Consider the following 21,916-nt stretch of genomic DNA (forward strand, 5'->3'; position numbering starts at 1 on the left):
GAGACGCACGTGGCTGCCGCACGCTCTGTTCTCCAGCTCAGTAACAGCCGCCGCATTCAGAATTCGCATTCGAGACGTGCGGACGGACGTGAAAAACTGCAGGAGAGGTAGTTTCCATGTCGAATTCTTGGAGAGTTTGCCAGACTAAAAGGATAATCTGGTTTAATACGCCACTCCAAAGTTGAAACTTAAAATAAACCGGCGTAACGGTATAGGTGATCTATCGGATAGTACAATAGTGAATGAAGTAATGTACGGGGTTATTACAAATGATTGAAGCGATTTCACAGCTCTACAATAACTTTATTATTTGAGATATTTTCAAAATGCTTTGCACACACGTACAAAAACTCAAAAAGTTTTTTAGGCATTCACAAATGTTCGATATGTGCCCCTTTAGTGATTCGGCAGACATCAAGGCGATAATCAAGTTCCTCCCACACTCGGCGCAGCATGTCCCCATCAATGAGTTCGAAAGCATCGTTGATGCGAGCTCGTAGTTCTGGCACGTTTCTTGGTAGAGGAGGTTTAAACACTGAATCTTGCACATAACCCCACAGAAAGAAATCGCATGGGGTTAAGTCGGGAGAGCGTGGAGGCCATGACATGAATTGCTGATCATGATCTCCACCACGACCGATCCAACGGTTTTCCAATCTCCTGTTTAAGAAATGCCGAATATCATGATGGAAGTGCGGTGGAGCACCATCCTGTTGAAAGATGAAGTCGGCGCTGTCGGTCTCCAGTTGTGGCATGAGCAAAATTTCCTCGGGCTACGCGTGAAACTTGCCCGCACGCGTTCAACCGTTTCTTCGCTCACTGCAGGCCGACCCGTTGATTTCCCCTTACAGAGGCATCCAGAAGCTTTAAACTGCGCATACCATCGCCGAATGGAGTTAGCAGTTGGTGGATCTTTCTTGAACTACGTCCTGAAGTGTCGTTGCACTGTTATGACTGACTGATGTGAGTGCATTTCAAGCACGACATACGCTTTCTCGGCTCCTGTCGTCATTTTGTCTCACTGCGCTCTCGAGCGCTCTAACGGCAGAAACCTCAAGTGCGGCTTCAGCCGAACAAAACTTTATGAGTTTTTATACGTATCTGTAGTGTTTCGTGACCATATGTCAATGAATGGAGCTACAGTGAATTTATGAAATCGCTTCAATCATTTGCAATAGCCCTGTATATGTGGTGTGCGTACTGTAAGACCTTCAGTACACACACCATTAGATTATTTGACTTGTCGCTCTAACGAAGCAGGCGAGTGTCAGCAATATGTCTCGTCTTACCGTGGCGTGTTTATCTTCTGCCTTTAGGTCAGACGATAGAAATGCCACTGGCACGCTTAGAGTAGCAGATTGACGGTGACCGACTTTAAACAGAACTTGATTAATTTTCACACACATTTATTAAAATAATAACAAGCATAAAAATTACTTAACTTGGTTCTGGATGCTATTTACAATTGACAATCTGAAGTTCCTTTGGTATTGGTACGTTAATCTTATTCTCACATATATCTCTGATACTTGCCAAAAGTGTCTATACGTTTATCTTCATGGCTATGTACAGGAATATGGTAATCTTACTAGGCGCAGACTGAAACTTGACTATAGACAATTGTAGAACTCGTAAAGTCTGGTACAGACTATTGCAGACTGGTACAGACTGGTGCAGACTGACTAATCGGAGATCTGTACACTCGTTATAATACCTCGCGCGTTCATGTATCATTGCGCAAGTGTGATCCGTGAGGAGAAAAGGTTCTACATTAGCAGAAATCGCATTGGCTGCGTTACATATTAATACGCGGATCGGCGGAAGCAGAATTTGGTCCGTCTCTATGGCAGCGCCATCTCGTAGTGCGGAGGCGGACGAGCGCTGCGTCTGCGCTGTTGTGCTTAGTGGGGCGCGCTCTAGTGGCAAAGTTGTGTATGCGCTGACTACGCGGAACTATGTACACAACAGTATAGGATTGTACAATACTCTTTGCCATGTATCAAGTAGGATACTTTGCAAGCAATATCAGGAATCAACACACATCTGAATGCTATCTTAGACATTTATATCTACACTGAAGAGTCCAAGAAACTGGTACACCTGCCTAATATCGTGTAGGGTCCCCGCATGTACGCAGAAGGGCTGCAACATGATGTACTATGGACTCAACTAATGTGTGAAGTTATGCTGCAAGGAATTTGCACCTTGAATCATATGGTTTGTGGGGCGCTCAACTGCGCGGTTATCACCGCCAACGCTGGAGGGCTGTCCATAAATCCGTAAGAGTACAAGGGAGTGGTGATCTCTTCTGGACAATATGTTGTAAAGGCCTCCCCGATATCCTCAATAACGTTCATGCCTGGGAAGTTTGGTGGCCAGCGGAAGTGTTTAAACTCAGAAGGGTGTTGCTGCAGCCACTCTGGCAATTCTGGAGGTGTGCGGTGTCGCATTGTCCTGCTGGAATAGCCCAAGTCCGTCGGGATACAGAATTGACACGAATGGATGCAGGCGATCAGACAGGATGCACACATATGTCACCTGTCAGCGTCGTATCTACACATATAAGGGGTCCCATATCACTCTAGCTGGACACAGCCCTCACCATTACAGAGCCTCCACCAGCTTGAACTCTCCCCTGCTGAGATGCAGGGTCCATGGATTCATGAGGTTCTCTCCATACCCGTACACGTCCATCCGCTCGAAGCAATTTGAAACGAGACTCGTCCGACCACGCAACGTGTTTCCAGTCACCAACATTCCAATGTCGGTGTTGTTATGCCCGGTGGAGGCGTAAAGCTTTGTGTCGTGCAATCATCAAAGGTACACGACGGTGCCCTCGGCTCCAAAAGCCCATATTGATGTTTTGATGAATGGTTCGCACGCTGACACTAGCTAATGGCACAGCATTGAAATCTGCAGCAATTTGCGTAAGGGATGCACTTCTGAACGATTGTCTTCAGTCGTTGTTGGTCCCAATCTTGCAGGATCTTTTTCCGGCCGCAGCCATGTCTGACATTTGATGTTTTACGGGATTCCTGATATTCACGGTACACTCGTGGAATGGTCTAACGGGAAAGTACTCACTCCATCTCTTATTCGGAGATGCTGTGTCGTATCGTTCGTGCGCCGATTCAAACTCGCTTAAATCTTGATAACCTGCAATTGTAGCAGCAGTAACCGATGTAACAACTGCACCAGACACTTGTTGTCTTATATAGGCGTTGCCGATCGTAACAACCTTTTTTTGCTTGTTTACATATCTATGTATGCCTATACCTGTTTCTTTGGTGCGTCAGTGCAGGTGGTGTATCGCATACTACAATACTGAATGATGCTGTACATCGGATAGTACAATACTCTTTTCCATGTATCAAGCAGTATACTTGAAGTTTGCAAGCAATATCAGCAATTAATGTCGGAATACTACCTTAGAGATTTATGTCTACATCCATACTAACATTGCAAACATGAAAGGAACTCTCAACTAACTTCAATGAAATCTGTTACGTATCCTATTCTTCTACCAGGTCGCTCCCTCTATCCTCCGGCTCTGTACATACGAATAATGCTGCAACCTGTGCTACTCTGAGGAAATTATCTTGGAGCTAGGTGTGATGGCCGCTAAGGTTAGAAATACCATAAGTTGCGTTAGGAATAGACATATCTGTGAATGCTTTTTATGCTACGATGTTGCTTAGTTATATACGACCAAATTTTTATTTAATGTAATTAAATTCATTATACAAGTTTCCACAAAGCTGTGACTATGAGCCCTGAAATAATAGCTGCTCAGTTTGGGCTTCTACAAAGCTGTACCGAACGAAGCTATGTAATACGTCCATAATTATTTCCTTGGTGGTAAAAGGAACTGCTGATGTGTGCTGGTACGTGCTAAAAATTCCTCCAATACTTCTTAATGGTGTCCAATTAACTTTAAAGAAGCAGTAAAAGACTTCGGCATGATTTTGGATGAGCATCCAGTTTTGTTGTTAAATTGATAGCTAATGTTGGTTCAAATGGCTCTGAGCACTATGCGACTTAACTGCTGAGGTCATCAGTCGCCTAGAACTTAGAACTAATTAAACCTAACTAACGTAAGGACATCACACACATGCATGCCCGAAGCAGGATTCGAACCTGCGACCGTAGCAGTCACGCGGTTCCAAACTGTAGCGCCTAGAACCGCACGGCCACACAGGCCGGCGATGGCTAATGTCATTTCTGCTGCACCTCATTACATTCTCCTTCATCGGTTTACCCTTAGTGCGTACCTCGTGCTCTTTAGACTGTTCATTTCATTCGACAGGCCCTCTTTGTCACAGAAAATAGCAATGTCAACACCGAATCTTATCGTTGATATCCTTTCAGGCTGTTTCATTTCGGACGTTGCTTCTTAGATGCCGAGGTTGAGCAATATAGGAGAAATAGGAAGTTTCATATCGGCGCACACTACGCTACAGACTGAAAATCTCATTCTGGAAACATCCCCCAATCTGTGGCTAAGCCATGTCTCCGCAATATCCTTTCTTCCAGGAGTGCTAGTTCTGCAAGGTTTGCAGGAGAAATGGTTCAAATGGCTCCGAGCACTATGGGACTTATCTTCTGAGGTCATCAGTCCCCTAGAACATAGAACTACTTAAACCTAACTAACCTAAGGACATAACACACATCCATGCCCGAGGCAGGATTCGAACCTGCGACCGTAGCGGTCGCGCGGTTCCAAACTGTAGCGCCTAGAACCGCTCTGCCACGCTGGCCGGCTTTTGCAGGAGAGCTTCTGTGAAGTTTGGAAGGTAGGCGACGAGGTACTTGCGGAATTCAAGCTGTGAGGACGGGGCGTGAGTCGTGCTTGGGTAGATCAGACGGTAGAGCACTTGCCCGCGAAAGGCAAAGATCCCGAGTTCGAGTCTCGGTCCGCCAGGAAGTTTCAATATAGGAGAAAGACTATCGTCCTGATTCCAATCTTCCGAGAGTTTTACCTACCATTTTACGTCGTCGAATGCTTTTTTTTTTTTTCAAACCGTATGAGACAGTTTTGATTTTTCTAAGCATTTCGTCCATTATCGAGAGCAACTTTCGAACTGTCTCCCTGATCCCTTTACGTTTCCTAAAGCCAAACTGAGATACTAAAGTGGAAATGTTATCGCGTAGTACCTGCGTGAAATCGCAGCTGTCAACTAATGTATATGCCACAGTGAACTCTTAAAGACAAATTCAGCGTGTTCCCAAACACGACGGTGACTCGTAAACAGGGCGCATCAGGCCGCTAATGATGACGTAGAGGTGATTTATGGGAGCTGCACAGACAATTCGCGGGACGCCCACACGGAAGGCGTGCGACGTGAATGATAGCCGGCGTTTAGCCGCCCGTGGCGATCGCAGCGTGGTGTTGGCACCCCTGCTGTGCTCCGACTGTTCCGCCCGGCACCGGGTACGCGGGGATTCCCCCTGTCTGGCCGCTGCCCTCTCAGCTGTTTTGCGTGTGACGTAACGGAATCTGTGAGCTGAAAATAAACGATGTCGTTTGCAAAGTGTTGTCAACAAGCGAGAGAGGAAACGTCTGTAAAACTTGGTACATAACACTTTCACTTCTGGGCTGCATTGTACTAGTAAATCGTAACGCATTCACACAGCATCAGGTACCGTCATTTTTTGTTTCTTTTTTTTTCACCAACTGTGGGGAATTACATTCTTTTTTCTGGCAGTAAGACGTGTCCAGTATAATACGACTGTAATGACGTAAATCGTTATTCCCAGCGTGGAGTGAGCCTGTATAGCTGCTGAGAAACAGTGGGTACGTAGCAACGCTCTGTGCGCACAGGTACAGTAGTACAGTTTGGGTAGAACTTTATTTACAGTTTACAGGACGTCTTCTGTTGTGGGTTGGCAGGAGAGCCAACACCGGCATGAGAGGAAGCCGAAAGGCACGCGTTTTAGCTCACGCAGGCTGGCGTGAGGTCTAGAACAGGACAAGGAAATTAGACTGTAGAAAAAACTGACGTAGCTGGTGGAATACTTAACTTTAATCCATAAATGGTGAACGTCGCTCTTGACGGTACATGTTTTACAGTATCAATAGTAACTGGTAATGGCGCCTTGCTAGGTCGTAGCAAATGACGTAGGTGAAGGCTATGCTAACTATCGTCTCGGCAAATGAGAGCGTAATTTGTCAGTGAACCATCGCTAGCAAAGTCGGTTGTACAACTGGGGCGAGTGCCAGGAAGTCTCTCTAGACCTGCCGTGTGGCTGCGCTCGGTCTGCAATCACTGATAGTTGCGACACGCGGGTCCGACGTATACTGACGGACCGCGGCCGATTTAAAGGCTACCACCTAGCAAGTGTGGTGTCTGGCGGTGACACCACATCTTCTGCATGCGAAAACTGTAGTACAGTGAGTTTAAAAGCTCTTGCATCCAAGTTTCTTGGAAAAATAATATACAGGAAAATGCAGAATGAAACTAATGACGCGACACATGATAACTAGAAAGGTGAAAGCTCGAAATGAGTGTTGTAAAGTGAATGTAATAAGGAGAGGAAGTAACATAAACAACTGTTTAGATTTTCAGCCTTATAGAAATATGGAATATTAGCATTAGTCGACCATTAGACGGTCTGAAGTTAGTTGCGTTCTTTTGAAACAACAGGCCAAACCCTAAGTTGATCAGACTAGCGTCTTCTACGAAATTTGATCTACAAATGCACTGCACTTCAGCAGAAACCTTCTCAAAAACACTTAATTCGTCATTCCTAATACTGAATTTAATTGTTCGCTGTACTGCATATTGCTTCTCAGTATCACCCATAAAGACTTACATATGATACAAATAAGGTCTTTGGAAAAGTCAGTGACGGTAAAGCATTGTCGGTGAACAATATTGCAATACTGCTGATACCATGTGAAGAATCGTGTATATAGAGTGAGAACAGGTATAATTAAGCATCCTCAGGATATATCATATGTCATAAGTTTCCTTTAATTTACGTCTATGGTCACAAACTTTTTGTTAACAGATTACCGGTTTCGGTCTATAATGACCATAATCAGATTTGCAGCAAAAAAATGGGAAAAAACATAAATACATTCGCAGATTGTCTACGACTTAAAAACATTAAATAGACCATAATGAGAAGTACTACTGACATATATATATATATATATATATATATATATATATATATATATATATAAGCGCATTTGTGCGCTTTAAGTATGAAGAGGCACACCTGTTTTATAAAAACAAAGTCTTAATGTACTGCAGCCATAGTGGTATCGTCAGATGTTAAATGCAAAATCAGCACCAGCATCGTCAAATACATATAAATAACATCAAATGCACGAGTCATGTTGTCAGTAGTACTACTGTTCAAAACAAGCTGCCGTACAGTAGCCACTATGAAGATGTTTATTACTTATGTCATTATCTAGAATATTGGCACTTGAGCATATGTCAACTACTGTCTCTTAACTCTTCCTCTTTTTAACAATCTGACTTTTGTCGTGTTCTGTTTCATCGCTTCTTCTTACTGTAATGCCTTTTGTACATTATAAGGCCATTACAGACTTCAACTATTGTATCCCCTTTTATTTTACGCTCTTCAATTAATCATTGAAAACTAGTGTATGCTTACATTAGCGACGTCTAGTGAACTTACAACACAAACATGTTGTGGGTACTGTACGGCAGCTTGTTTTGAACAGTAGTGTTACTGACAGCATGACTCGTGCATATGATGTTGTTTATACACTCCTGGAAATTGAAATAAGAACACCGTGAATTCATTGTCCCAGGAAGGGGAAACTTTATTGACACATTCCTGGGGTCAGATACATCACATGATCACACTGACAGAACCACAGGCACATAGACACAGGCAACAGATCATGCACAATGTCGGCACTAGTACAGTGTATATCCACCTTTCGCAGCAATGCAGGCTGCTATTCTCCCATGGAGACGATCGTAGAGATGCTGGATGTAGTCCTGTGGAACGGCTTGCCATGCCATTTCCACCTGGCGCCTCAGTTGGACCAGCGTTCGTGCTGGACGTGCAGACCGCGTGAGACGACGCTTCATCCAGTCCCAAACATGCTCAATGGGGGACAGATCCGGAGATCTTGCTGGCCAGGGTAGTTGACTTACACCTTCTAGAGCACGTTGGGTGGCACGGGATACATGCGGACGTGCATTGTCCTGTTGGAACAGCAAGTTCCCTTGCCGGTCTAGGAATGGTAGAACGATGGGTTCGATGACGGTTTGGATGTACCGTGCACTATTCAGTGTCCCCTCGACGATCACCAGTGGTGTACGGCCAGTGTAGGAGATCGCTCCCCACACCATGATGCCGAGTGTTGGCCCTGTGTGCCTCGGTCGTATGCAGCCCTGATTGTGGCGCTCACCTGCACGGCGCCAAACACGCATACGACCATCATTGGCACCAAGGCAGAAGCGACTCTCATCGCTGAAGACGACACGTCTCCATTCGTCCCTCCATTCACGCCTGTCGCGACACCACTGGAGGCGGGCTGCACGATGTTGGGGCGTGAGCGGAAGACGGCCTAACGGTGTGCGGGACCGTAGCCCAGCTTCATGGAGACGGTTGCGAATGGTCCTCGCCGATACCCCAGGAGCAACAGTGTCCCTAATTTGCTGGGAAGTGGCGGTGCGGTCCCGTACGGCACTGCGTAGGATCCTACGGTCTTGGCGTGCATCCGTGCGTCGCTGCGGTCCGGTCCCAGGTCGACGGGCACGTGCACCTTCCGCCGACCACTGGCGACAACATCGATGTACTGTGGAGACCTCACGCCCCACGTGTTGAGCAATTCGGCGGTACGTCCACCCGGCCTCCCGCATGCCCACTATACGCCCTCGCTCAAAGTCCGTCAGCTGCACATACGGTTCACGTCCACGCTGTCGCGGCATGCTACCAGTGTTAAAGACTGCGATGGAGCTCCGTATGCCACGGCAAACTGGCTGACACTGACGGCGGCGGTGCACAAATGCTGCGCAGCTAGCGCCATTCGACGGCCAACACCGCGGTTCCTGGTGTGTCCGCTGTGCCGTGCGTGTGATCATTGCTTGTACAGCCCTCTCGCAGTGTCCGGAGCAAGTATGGTGGGTCTGACACACCGGTGTCAATGTGTTCTTTTTTCCATTTCCAGGAGTGTATATTTGACGATGCTGGTGCTGATTTTTCATTTAACATTTGACGATGCCACTTTGGCGTCAGCAGTACTTTATATTATGGTCTATTTATCGTTTTTAAGTTATAGACAATCTGCGAGTGTATTTATGTTTTTTGCCATTTTTTGCTGCAGATCTGATAATGGTCATTATAGACCGAAACCGGTAATCCGTTAACAAAAATTTTTTGACCATAGACGTAAATTATAGGAAACTTATTGTATATACGGGTCACTGTTTTATCGGCAACAGTGTGGCAGCTTGTGAAATATTTTATGTTTTCGTGTCTGTCGAATATTCGCCGTCCAGTATAACACACTTGGTTCTATTAGTCAAACAGATACATAACATTACATCAGAATTTCTAAAAGTATCGAGGAAAGTTGCGACCAAATGACTGTTCAAGTATGTATTTATAATGAAGGCTAGACGTTTCGCTGAGTAATGAGTATGGTGGGTAGGGGCACTACAAAGGTAGTGTGTGGACAGATATATGAAAGTGTGGGTCTCACGGGGAGCGTGCCAGAGATAAGTCCCTGCAGCCGCACTATCCACTGTGTCCTCGGTGGCTCAGAAGGATACCCGCCTACGTGGCCGAGGTCGCTAACGCACGCTTGTGCAGTGGCGCTCGACCTGTGGATAAGCTGGTTCGAATCCTGGTGATGGAAAAAATTCCGCCGGCACGGTAGCTCAGCGTGTTCGGCCAGAGCGCTGCTCGTTCTCTGTAATAAAAAAACTGAGTAAAGGAGTCAACGATCAACTTGAACTGGTGTCTTGTGACGTCCGCCCAGACCAAATGCAACGAACAATACCGAAAAAAAAAAGAAAATCGGATAGAGCGTCTGCCATGTGAGCAGGAGGTCCCGGGTTCGAGACCCGGTCGGGCACACATTTTTAAAATGTCCCCGTTGATATTTATCAACGCCTGTAAGCAGCTAAAGGTCTCGACTTCACTATAATATCAATCTTCTAGAGCTGCAAGATCACAAATGATACCTGTACAGATACCAGGTTCATGCTATTCAAGTACGTGTGTAGTCTACATACGAGGTGCATTCAAGTTTTAAGGCCTCCGATTTTTTTTCTCCGGACTGGAAACAGATAGAAACATGCGCATTGTTTTAAAATGAGGCCGCGTTCATTGTCAATGCGTCCCAGAGATGGCAGCACCGTACGGCAGATGGAATTTTACCGCCAGCGGCGAGAATGAGAACTGTTTTAAATAGAATGGCGACGTTTTCCTTACTTGAACAGCGTGCAATCATTCGTTTTCTGAATTTGCGTGGTGTGAAATCAATTGAAATTCATCGACAGTTGAAGGAGACATGTGGTGGCGGAGTTATGGATGTGTCGAAAGTGCGTTCGTGGGTGCGACAGTTTAATGAAGGCAGAACATCGTGTGACAACAAACCGAAACACCTCGGGCTCGCACAAGCCGGTGTGACGACACGATCGAGAAAGTGGAGAGAATTGTTTTGGGGGATTGCCGAATGACTGTTGAACAGATCGCCTCCAGAGTTAGCATTTCTGTGCACACAATCCTGCATGACGACCTGAAAATGCGAAAAGTGTCATCCAGGTTGGTGCCACGAATGCTGACGGACGACCACATGGCTGCCCGTGTGGCATGTTGCCGAGCAATGTTGACGCACAACGACAGCACGAATGGGACTTTCTTTTCGTCGGTTGTGACAATGGATGAGACGTGGATGCCATTTTTCAATCCAGAAACAAAGCGCCAGTCAGCTCAATGGAAGCACACAGATTCACCGCCACCAAAAAAATTTCGGGTAACCGCCAGTGCTGAAAAACTGATGGTGTCCATGTTCTGGGACAGCGAGGGCGTAATCCTTACCCATTGCGTTCCAAAGGACACTACGGTAACAGGTGCATCCTACGAAAATGTTTTGAAAAACAAATTGCTTCCTGCACTGCAACAAAAACGTCCGGGAAGGGCTGCGCGTGTGCTGTTTCACCAAGACAACGCACCCGCACATCGAACTAACGTTACGCAACAGTTTCTTCGTGATAACAACTCTGAAGTGATTCCTCATGCTCCCTACTCACCTGACCTGCCTCCTAGTGACTTTTGGCTTTTTCCAACAATGAAAGACACTCTCCGTGGCCGCACATTCACCAGCCGTGCTGCTATTGCCTCAGCCATTTTCCAGTTGTCAAACCAGACTCCTGAAGAAGCCTTCGCCGCTGCCATGGAATCATGGCGTCAGCGTTGTGAAAAATATGTACGTCTGCAGGGCGATTACGTCGAGAAGTAACGCCAGTTTCATCGATTTCGGGTGAGTAGTTAATTAGAGAAAAAATCGGAGGCCTTAGAACTTGAATGCACCTCGTATATCGGCAATGACACTCTGTGCAGTCGTATCTTTGTCAGTAGTCGTGTTCGTCTGTATCTACAACGTGCAAGGCGCCGTGTGTGAATGAAGCAAGTTGGGAGCCCACGCGAGTGGTATTTCCTGGGATGTGGGACGAGGCGGCAGTCCGACCGCGTCGGCGCTGACAGATCGGCTGTGGCGAGAGACGTCCGGCTGTCAGGACGCAACCGGAGCGCCAGAAAGTCGCCGCTAAATATTGGGCTTGGCAACTCGACCGCGAACTTCCCAGGACAGAGCCGCTGGCACCTGACGCAGAGCGAGACAGTGACGGCGAGAGTGTGGCACGCCACGCAGACACATCGCCGGCTTAGCACTCCCAACATTCTTATCCACGGGGAACGTGGCTCCGGGTTAAACTTCACGAGGAAATACGAGGTGCGACAGTAAAGCAGTGAGACTAATTTCCTTTGCAAGATGTGGTAACCATGCAGGCTTTGTGTAGCCACAATATCTTTGACCTTGCTCTGGAAGCTGCTTCTAGTCCAAGCGGCACATCGATGCAACTGCTCAGTCGTGAGTTGTTCTGTAATAAGTTAACACGTCCAAAAAATGGCTCTGAGCACTATGGGACTTAACATCTATGGTCATCAGTCCCCTAGAACTCAGAACTACTTAAACCGAACTAACCTAAGGACAGCACACAACACCCAGTCATCACGAGGCAGAGAAAATCTCTGACCCCGCCGGGAATCGAACCCGGGAACCCGGGCGCGGGAAGCGAGAACGCTACCGCACGACCACGAGCTGCGGACTAACACGTCCAGAATGAGATTTCCACTCTGCAGCGGAGTGTGCGGTGATACGAAACTTCCTGGCAGAGTAAAACTGTGTGCCTGACCGAGACTCGAACTCGGGACCTTTGCCTTCCGCGGGCAAGTGCTCTACCAACTGAGCTACCCAAGCACGACTCACGCCCCGTCCTCCCAGCTTTACTTCTGCCAGTACCTCGTCTCCTACCTTCCAAACTTAGCAGAAGCTCTCCTTACAACCTTGCAGAACTAGCACTCCTGAAAGAAAGGATATTGCGGAGACTTGGCTTAGCCACAGCCTAGGGATGTTTCCAGAATGAGATTTTCACTCTGCAGCGGAGTGTGCGCTGATATGAAACTTCTGCAAGGTGTTTCCGCTGTATACAGCCGAAATATTGGAAGAAGAAGGAGATTTCTTGCGTCTGCACACCCGAAACATTTCCTTTCCTGTTCACTCGCAGTTACAAAAAATTGTTCAAATGGGTCTAAGCACTATGGGACTTAACATTTTAGGTCATCACTCCCCTAGAAAATTGGTTCAAATGGCTCTGAGCACTATGGGACTTAACTTCTGAGGTCAATAGTCCCCTAAACGTAGAACTACTTAAACGTAACTAACCTAAGGACGTCACACACATCCATGCCCGAGGCAGGATTCGAACCTGCGACCGTACCAGCAGCGCGGTTCCGGACTGAAGCGCCTAAAAAACGATTGCCTATATGCCTCCGTATGAGCCCTAATTTCTCGTTATTTTATCTTTGTGGCCCCTCCGCGAAATGTATAGTGGCGGCAATAGGATCGTTCTGCAGTCAGCTTCAAATGCGGGTTCTGTAAACTTTCTCAGTATTGCTCTTCTTTCTTCCAGAGATCCCCACTTCAGCTCGCGAAGCATATCCGTAACAGTAGTGAGCCCTGCTGGCCCCGGCTTCTGCATTGGTTTAAACCTTGACTGTTACTCTGCGTTTGGTTTCAGGGGTTATTGCGGTTATGCCGTGGTTCTTCCTACGTGTGGCAGCAGCGGTGTGTATCGATATTCGCACCTTGTACTGTCTTTGGTCTGGTGCTTATAGTTTTCGGCTAGCCGGTGTGCGGCTGTCGGTCGGTTGGTGTGCATCGGCCAGGAAATCTCCGCGTGGCACAGTGGGCCGGGCCCGCTGGCGGTCTCTACGCAGTGTCGGAGTGTGTGGGAGCTGTTCCGGTTGCTGCGAGGCTCGTGGCTCATCCACCCAGGACACCAAAAGTTGAGTGGTGATTTAATTACCGAAGCCAGACTGTTCACATCGTGCCGTTGGTTTTCATGGTTGGCTGTTGGGGGTATTCCCGTGAGCAACACCGAGTGTTCGAGTTGGCGAAAGTTTGGCCACCGTCCGATGGAGTTTAACTGTATTTTAGTTATTTGAAGTCCAAGTGCACCAGCGGAATTTTCTGCCTTGTGGCCGTTATCGTTCCGGTTACCTGCCCTGGACGCTGACGCAAAATTCAGGCAGTGTCTTTTCCTCACCGTGTTGTCGCTGTCCAACAAGTGTGTGTAGTTTTGACAGCTTACGCATACTTGGTTTTGGGCGGCTACGCCTTTTACGTTTCGGCTTTGGAGTTCCTTGTGCACTGGTCGGGTGGAAAGCAAGTCGTCTCGTCGGTGGGTCCGTTGACTGTCTGTCGGTTGGTTTGCCGGCGGATCGGATGTAGTTGGGCCGACTACCTGTCTCCCCTAAGCGAACATTAATATTTCAAGTGCAGACCGACCCCCGGAAACTTCTGAGCGCCGCTGGCTGTACTGGCTTTTCTTATTGGTGTCTGATAGTGTATTTTAATGGCTAAAAGCCGATGGTTTGAATGTGAATGCTTTCAGTTGGGTTTCAAATAATGGGCTTTCAGCCGCTTTAAAATTGTAAGTTCCTCACTTGCCAAGTCTTGCATTGTTTGGGACTTCAGCCTCATTTAAAATTTTTTTTAGTAAAGCTTTGGGCCTTCTGCCTACTAAAAATTATTTTAGTTGTTCTAAGTAATGGGCCTTCAGCCGTTTTTAAATTAAAGTTCTTCTCTTTCAAGTATCAGACTGTGTGGGATTTTCAGCCTAATTGAAGATAAGGCCTTCTGCGTTTTTTTTTTCTTTTTTTTACCTGCAATCTTAAGTCATGGGCCTCCAGCCGTCTTTAAATTAAACTTGCTTGCTTTTCAAGTGTTATACTTGTTGGGCCTAAAGCCAAGCTGTAGATCTTACTTAGGTGAGGCCTTCTGCTTCTAAATATTCTGTTTTGAGACTGAATTCTAAGTTAATGTCTTTCAGCCGTTTTTAAATTTAAGTGGTTGTGCACAAGATAGTGTGGCCTATTCAGCTGATAACTAAGTTCAAAAAATTTTTGCTGGATTGTTTGGACAACTAAATAAAGTTATATGTGTTTGAGTGTAACTGCGAGCCCCCTTTGCGCCCCTTTCCACAATTCCAGCCACCAGTTCTGTCCTGCGGATTTAGGCAGGGCGTCTCAACTTGCATGCTGATCGAAACTGCCGGTAACAAATCTGTCAGCTCGCCTCTGAATTACTTCTTTCTCTTTTTCCAATCGCCAGCCGTGGTGGCCGTGTGGTTCTAGACGCTGCAGTCCGGAACCAAGGGACTGCTACGGTCGCAGGTTCGAATCCTGCCACGGGCATGGATGTGTGTGATGTCCTTAGGTTAGTTAGGTTTAAGTAGTTCTAAGTTCTAGGGGACTGATGACCATAGATGTTAAGTCCCATAGTGCTCAGAGCCATTTGAACCATTTTTTTTTTTCAATCCGTTCCGGTGCGGGTCTCAAACTCTCGAGCAGTAGTCAAGAATAGGTCGCACGAGCAACCTACATGCGGTGCTCTTTATAGAACCATCACACTTTCCCATGTCGACCCAACGACTTCTGCAATTACGCCTGCAGGGTGCACGAAACCGTCGGGATTCGACCTTGGATCTCTGCAAACGTGTCGGCTCTTCGGGTGACTCACATTTTTGCGACACTAGGTCGCTGGTCGTCTCCATAAACGCCGTCGTCCAGGTGACAGATAATTGCAGTCACAAATTAGAGCATTCAAAGAATGAGGGATGATGTGCAGTCTTTAGCAGTAGCACACATTTAGCACCTCCACTGTCACCTTCAACTGGTGGCAGTTCAGCATGCACATTTTCTTCTTCTGCAGCCTGAGGTTCCTCATCATCATTTCCCAGACCCAAATCAATCACTCAGTAAATCCTTGATGTGTGTTCCTTCCAGGTTTAAATTACGTGGACAGAAGAGCAGTCCCAAACAGCGACTTCGCAAAGTCCTTCACTGCCTTGTTATGTTTGTCAGTTCCAGCCTTCTAAATGCATCCTTAGGGAGTTCAAGATCTTCCTTTATATCAGACACCAGATGTTTGCCATCATATTCTTTTATCTGCTGTACTACTGATTTATTTTTCATGTGTGACTTGCAGGTGACGTTAGCGTCGGGAACATGACCCAACCCATACCCTCTCTACGGGGAGTCCAGTCCCATACCCATTCTGTTGAAGACAATTCGGAGCATGTTACCATATTTCTTATTGTGATTCTGATTCTTAAGTGTTTTCTCGAATTTATTTTCCATATACATTTTGTATTCAATATGTTCATCGCTCCCATTATTGTTAAAGACGTAACTTCTATGTTTGCCCATTAAGGGGGGGGGGGAGGGAGGGGGTAGGACGTCAAACGGGCCGACTTGGAGCAGGAGAGGCATCGCAGGACATTTTAATTTCCACTTTTACGAATAAATTCATAAAACTTTGTCAGCATCACCAGGAAGGATTGAGGATTCACACTCATTGCAGTGGAAGTTCGAAAACATAACATAATAAATTTTTTGCACGTGCGAAATTTCATCATTTTTTTCACTTACTAATGGCCGCATTTGTATCTATAGGTACACTTTTCTTCATAAGTTCGAGAGATTCTTCGATGAATTTTGCACAGCATACATACCATACTCACAGGTGTATGAAAGTCAACGAATGAACTGTTATATTTTAAACTTCATGTTCAGAAAAAACACAAATTTTATAGTTAATTACCTCAATTTTTACCACAGTATTTAATAGATTTTGAAAATTCTAGAGTTTCATATACCTTTTAGTATGGTTTGTATGCTGTGCAAAATTCATCGAAGAATCTCTCATGAAGAAAAGTGTACCTATAGCACCAAATGCTGCCCTTAGTAAGTGAAAAAAATGACAAAATTTTACATCTAAAAAAAATTATTTCGTTATGTTTTCGAACTTTCACTGCAATGAGTGTGAATTCTGTATCCTTCCTGGTCATGCTGACAAAGTTTTATGCATTTATTTGTAAAAGTATAGACGGTCGAAATTAAAATGTCCTGTGGAGCCCATCCTGCTGCAAGTCGGCCCGTTTGAAGTCCTACCCCCCTTAACCAAATAACTGTTATTTTTTGCCTGAGTCCGAAAAAAATGTTAGTCGGTACATTGTTTGCTGAAGTTCTTCTTTTTTAGCAATTTTCTCCCTGGTCCACCTCCAGTTGATAATCCGATCTCCATATGTGTAAAGATGAGGCACACTATCAACGAGGTGTTGCCGGCCGTGGTGGTCTAGCGGTTCTAGGCGCTCAGTCCGGAGCCGCGCGACTGCTACGGTCGCAGGTTCGAATCCTGCCTCGGACATGGATGTGTGTGATGTCCTTAGGTTAGTTAGGTTTAAGTAGTTCTAAGTTCTAGGGGACTGATGACCATAGATGTTAAGTCCCATAGTGCTCAGAGCCATTTGAACTATTTTTTTCAACGAGGTTGCATTTGCTGCAGAGGTTAGTGTCACTTAAACTGACGGCAAAGAGACGCTTATTAGTGCTAATGATGTTATTGACTACCTTGTACCACGCTGTTCTCACGAACATCACTACTGATGTTTTTCCAGACCACGTCCCATGCTATTCGAGCATATTTAGTTTCTATGTCATTTTTCCTTTCATGTTTCCGTCTTTCGGCTAAAATCGCCTTTGCTGAAACGTTTTTGGAGTTTAAAAGCTTTTTGCTGAGATAGCTTAGGGAGCAGCATTATGGTATGGGAGACATTCTCCTGCGCCTGCGTGGGACCTGTGGTAGTAATCGAAGATATCATTTCAGCTGTGCACCACCTGTATCTCTTCATGCTTGAAGTCTTCCCTAACGCCGGTGTTCTTTCAGCAGTACAGTCTGGAAGACAGAATCGTGCTACAGCGGCCTGAAGAGCATGTTAGTAAAATCAAATTGATGTCTTGGCCACCAAATTCGCCCGATGTGAATCCGATGGAACCTTTCTGGGTCGCTATCGCGCGCTGCCACAACGTACACAAATGAATGATCCATTATTTACGGGAATTACGTAGCCTACCAACAAACTGTAGAATCGATGGTACGCAGAATCGGTGCTGTATTGCATTTCGAAGATGAGCCAACAAGCTATCAAGCAGGTGGTCATATTGTTTTCGGTCGTCAGTCTAGTTTTCAACTATATTAATGCCGAAAAAGGTTTCGCACTCAACTGCCACTCCTTCAGTTGGCAGTAGCAAGCTAATGCCTCTTGGCGGGAATACGATTACATGGGGAAGTCACGGGAAGCAATCACTCTTCGTACTAAAATGTAGATTTTCACAGCCGGAAATGTCATGTCCATTATAATTATCCGGGCTGTTATGCCGTGGTCGGTTGATGAATTCTGTGTCGATTCCCAACGTTTCGTCCCCATCTGCGGAGGACATCTTCAAGGGGGTCTGTAGCTCGATGGAAGGTCAGTTCCGTAGCGCTGCCAGCAATCCACCTAGCAAAATGACTGTGCGTAGGGAATTAATAAGAATGCGGTACAGAGGTCAGGTACTTCCTAGTAAGTCACAAATTTTTGTATTTTGAATGCTAAGCGAAGCTGGACTGTGGGTAACTATGAATAAGTGATTTCTGGTGATGACTAACACTATATTGAATGATACCTGTCGTCTTTTACCAGTGCGTGGTACTGGTAAGATCAGCTTCGCGAAATATTTCTTCTGATTTCCTAAATCCGAAGAATGACTTCCAAGTAGTGCCAGATTCGCTTGCCTCGAGCAAGTAACAAACACAAAATTTGTGATTAGTGGTCCAAATTTATTTACACATTAATTAATTAAACTGATAAATAGGCGCCATCTCACAATTCGTTTAACGATTTAATAAAATACCAATGCATTTATTGGATATACAATAACCATGATAAAAATCAGCCGCGCGGGATTAGCCGAGCGGTCTAGAGCGCTGCAGTCATGGAGTGTGCGGCTGGTCCCGGCGGAGGTTCGAGTCCTCCCTCGGGCATGGGTGTGTGTGTTTGTCCTTAGGATAATTTAGGTTAAGTAGTGTGTAAGCTTAGGGACTGATGACCTTAGCAGTTAAGTCCCATAAGATTTCACACACATTTTTTTTATAAAAATTATTGACACGTCATTGAGGGGAGGTGTAAACTGATTGATTTTAAGGATCCTGGCTGGGGAGGCCAATGGTGCTGTGAGATGTAGTAGCAACGAATTTAGCAATAGTTTACGTTTATTTACTCATTAAAAGTAACACACAGAGATTATTCTCGGCCATAATGGCTATGTTTGTTGACTGTGTAGGATAATTATTTATATCTAATTTCTGCTACCAGTCACTTTTTTATTTTATGTTTAATCTAACATAATACAACGCGTTTAGAACATGTTCTGTTCATCTTCAGGTGTTTATACATACATACAGAGAAATGTTACTTAAAAGTAAACCGTCTTAAATGAGATTAATCTAGAACTATTTGTCCATTGCCGGCCGGTGTGGCCGAGCGGTTCAAGGCGCTACAGTCTGGAACCGCGCGACCTCTACGGTCGCAGTTTCGAACCCTGCCTCGGGCATCGATGTGTGTGATGTCCTTAGGTTAGTTAGGTTTAAGTAGTTCTAAGTTCTAGGGGACTGATGACCTCAGATGTCAAGTCCCATAGTGCTCAGAGCCATTTGAACCATTTATTTGTCCATTGTTCGAAGGAGACCCATCGGCTGCCAAATTCACTGAACGCTCACTGAGGAGACGGCGTTGGTAGCCCTTTGGTTCATCTGGACTGTCGGTTGCTCAACAGCTGTACGTCTGTTCGCCTGTACACAAATCCACAGCTGTCGTTCACCGGTGCCAACTAAGGCCCGCGGTGCTTCGCAGTTGGCGCCATTTTCTACATTGCCATTTTTCCTTCCGTGGTACACTTTAACCATGGTGGGATGCGAAAAGTTCACAAACTTAGCCGTTTCGGAAATGCTTCCACCCTTGGCATGAAAGCCAATGATCACGCCCTCTTGGACATCAGATAAATCGCCCCGCTTCCCCGTTATGAGAATGACGACACAGTTTTTCCTCGTACGCCCCCCCCCCCCCCCTCGTCCAAACACGCTTTACGAGAAGGCATTTGAAAAATCCGTGCAAAGTCCGAGAGATGGCACCGTCGGCGCCTATCGAGGTCATCAGCCATATTGGTCTATTTCTTTGTGTTTGGCATTCGTGCGAATCGAGGAAGTCGAGTGATTGTCAAAAAAATGGACGAAGAAGAATTTCGTGTGGTGATTAAACATTACTTTATGAAAGGCAAAACGCCTCAGGAGACTAAAGAGAAGCTTAAGGTACCTCTGCATCTTCAATTAGAACATTTTATAAATAGTTTCAAAATTTTCGGAGTGGCCATATGGGCACAAGTCTTGCTGAACGTTCTGGATGCCATGTGGAGGTTACAACTCCAGAAATCGTTGATAAGATCCATGATATGGTGATGGATGACAGAAGAAATGGTTCAAATGGCTCTGAGCACTATGTGACTTAACATCTGAGGTCATCAGTCGCCTAGAACTTAGAACTAATTAAACCTAACTAACCTAAGGACATCACACACATCCATGCCCGAGACAGGATTCGAACCTGCGACCGTAGCGGTCACGCGGTTCCAGACTGAAGCGCCTTTAACCGCACGGCCACATCGGCCGGCGATGACAGAAGAGTTAAGGTGCGTGAGATTGCTTGTGCTGTGGGAATATCGAATGAACGGGTACATAATATTTTGCGTAAACATTTGGTCATGAAAAAGCTATCCGCAAGATGGGTTCCGCGATTGCTCACGCTTGACCAAAAACAGAATCGTATGAGGTAGCAGCCGTTGAGGAAGATTCCGCAGGACTTTGAGCGTCGTTTCGTCACTGTGGATGAAACATGGATACATTACTATACTCCTGAGACCAAACAACAATCGAAACAATGGGAGAAGCGGCACCAAAAAAGGCGAAGACCAGTCCTTCGGCCGGAAAGGTTATTGCGACTGTCTTTTGGGATTCGCAACGGATAATCCTCATCGACTATCTAGAAAAGGGTAAAACTATTACAGATGCATATTATTCATCATTTGAAAATCGAGCTGCAAGAAAAACACCGGCGATTGGATCGCAAAAAAGTCCTTATTCCATCACGACAATGCACCAGCACACAGCTCAGCAGTTGTGGTCGCAAAATTAGTGGAAATAGGATTTCAACTCGTTTCACATCCCCCCTGTTCTCCAGACTGGGCTCCCTCGGACTACTATTTGTTCCCCAATTTGAAGAAATGGCTGGCGGGACAAAGATGTCATTCAAACGAGGTGGTGATTGCAGCAACTGATAGCTATTTTGCATACTTAGACAATTCCTATTATTCGGAAGGCATCAACAAATTAGAACAGCGTTGGACGAATTGTATAAGTCCAAAAGTTGACTATGTAGAAAAATAAAAAAGGTTTACTCCAAACACGTAAGTAGCTTTTATTTTTGCACCGACGTTTCAAAAGCCCCCTCGTATTATGAAACGTACCCTTAGAACAATTTATACTTATGTAACGTCCCCTTAGAACAATTGTATACGAGACTGTGCTTAACCTGACACACAATATTATTTAGCGCAACGCAATCTGACTATCAAAGATCCCTGCAAAAGAATGGCCCTGAGTAACATTAGACTATACCTTTCACAAATCACTTACCTCACAAAAATCTCCGTTACTCGAACTACTGCAATACGGCGAGCGCCACTACTGCCAGCTAAATAAAAGATTCAAACTACGGAAGGCACTAACTATTGATAGGGATAGTTAGCAAATGAAAGATTTTAATAGAGAACAAACACTGTATTTACCTTAATATCATCAAAAGTCATAATATATGTAAATTCAAAACTCCGCCATCTCTCTCCTCACATCCACCACTGCTGGCGGCTCACATCTAACTGCGCAACGCTACGCGCTGTTAACATCCAGCTGCCCCTCTACAATGGCAGACAACAATGCAAACTAGCCACAGACTGCACACAGCACAGCCAGTGATTTTCATACAGAGCGCTACGTGGCATTACCAATATAAAAATCTAAACAGCCTACTTACAACCTCAGCAGTTGTGGTCGCAAAATTAGTGAAAATAGGATTTCAACTCGTTTCACATCCCCCCTATTCTCCAGACTTGGCTCCCTCGAACTACTATTTGTTCCCCAATTTGAAGAAATGGCTGGCGGGGCAAAGATGTTATTCAAACGAGGAGGTGATTGCAGCAACTA

General features: G+C 45.7%; 1 protein-coding gene and 1 non-coding gene across 2 annotated transcripts in view; one reads left to right on the forward strand and one right to left on the reverse strand.

The window, feature by feature from the left end:
* The window catches only part of LOC126109486 (homeotic protein proboscipedia), a 145,934-nt gene that overhangs the window by 52,136 nt on the left and 71,882 nt on the right, over nt 1-21,916 (forward strand). The window lies entirely within an intron of this gene.
* Nucleotides 12,405-12,479, reverse strand: Trnap-cgg (transfer RNA proline (anticodon CGG)). Its single transcript has one exon. It is a non-coding gene; the product is annotated as a tRNA-Pro (tRNA).

Source organism: Schistocerca cancellata, chromosome 12, assembly GCF_023864275.1.
Source record: "Schistocerca cancellata isolate TAMUIC-IGC-003103 chromosome 12, iqSchCanc2.1, whole genome shotgun sequence".
NCBI lineage: Eukaryota > Metazoa > Arthropoda > Insecta > Orthoptera > Acrididae > Schistocerca > Schistocerca cancellata.